Source organism: Opisthocomus hoazin, unplaced genomic scaffold (genome assembly GCF_030867145.1).
Source record: "Opisthocomus hoazin isolate bOpiHoa1 unplaced genomic scaffold, bOpiHoa1.hap1 HAP1_SCAFFOLD_81, whole genome shotgun sequence".
In the NCBI taxonomy this organism is placed as follows: Eukaryota; Metazoa; Chordata; class Aves; order Opisthocomiformes; family Opisthocomidae; genus Opisthocomus; species Opisthocomus hoazin.
The window spans coordinates 310,001-311,068 of record NW_027448990.1 but is presented as its reverse complement, the minus strand read 5'-3'; positions in this window follow the sequence as shown (position 1 = coordinate 311,068).

Here is a 1,068-nt window from a genome sequence, read left to right as displayed (position 1 = left end):
CCGGCGGGACTTTGGCTCCACCGCGGTTCTGGCAGGTAGACGTCTTGCCCGGTTCTTCTTCGGAGCTGCCGAAGGGGTCGCTGCTTTGCGCTGCCTCCAGTTACGTCATGGTAAGAGTCGGCGGCGCTCGCGCGCCTCCCCGCTGGGGGAAGACGGTTCTCTTCGAGCCCGCCGGGGCCGGGGACCTCGCTGTCCGTATACTAGGGCAGAGGGCTGGCGCTCGCGGACCAGCGCCATCGAACCGCTGCAGCTACTCGCGGTTCAGCCGGCAGACTCGGGTGTTGCACGGCGGCTGTGGCCGTGGCCGTTCTGCCTCCTACCTATCGCGCACGGCGCTTCCGACTGCCAGAAGCCGCGCGAAGCCGCTGCTTGCCCGCAGGCTCCGGTGGCCGTTGCCGACTGGAGCGAGGGCTCCAAGAGGGGTTTCTCCAGGGCCGGGCCGAGACGGGCGGCGGTCGCCGGCACTCGAACGCTTGTCACCCGCGGCTCAGCCGGCAGACTCGGGCGTTGCCCGGCGGCCCTGGCCGTGGCCGTTCTGCCTCCTACCTATCGCGCACGGCGCTTCCGACTGCCAGAAGCCGCGCGAAGCCGCTGCTTGCCCGCAGGCTCCGGTGGCCGTTGCCGACTGGAGCGAGGGCTCCAAGAGGGGTTTCTCCAGGGCCGGGCCGAGACCGGCGGCGGTCGCCGGCACTCGAACGCTTGTCAGCCGCGGCTCAGCGGGCAGACTCGGGCGTTGCCCGGCGGCCCTGGCCGTGGCCGTTCTGCCTCCTACCTATCGCGCACGGCGCTTCCGACTGCCAGAAGCCGCGCGAAGCCGCTGCTTGCCCGCAGGCTCCGGTGGCCGTTGCCGACTGGAGCGAGGGCTCCAAGAGGGGTTTCTCCAGGGCCGGGCCGAGACCGGCGGCGGTCGCCGGCACTCGAACGCTTGTCACCCGCGGCTCAGCCGGCAGACTCGGGCGTTGCCCGGCGGCCCTGGCCGTGGCCGTTCTGCCTCCTACCTATCGCGCACGGCGCTTCCGACTGCCAGAAGCCGCGCGAAGCCGCTGCTTGCCCGCAGGCTCCGGTGGC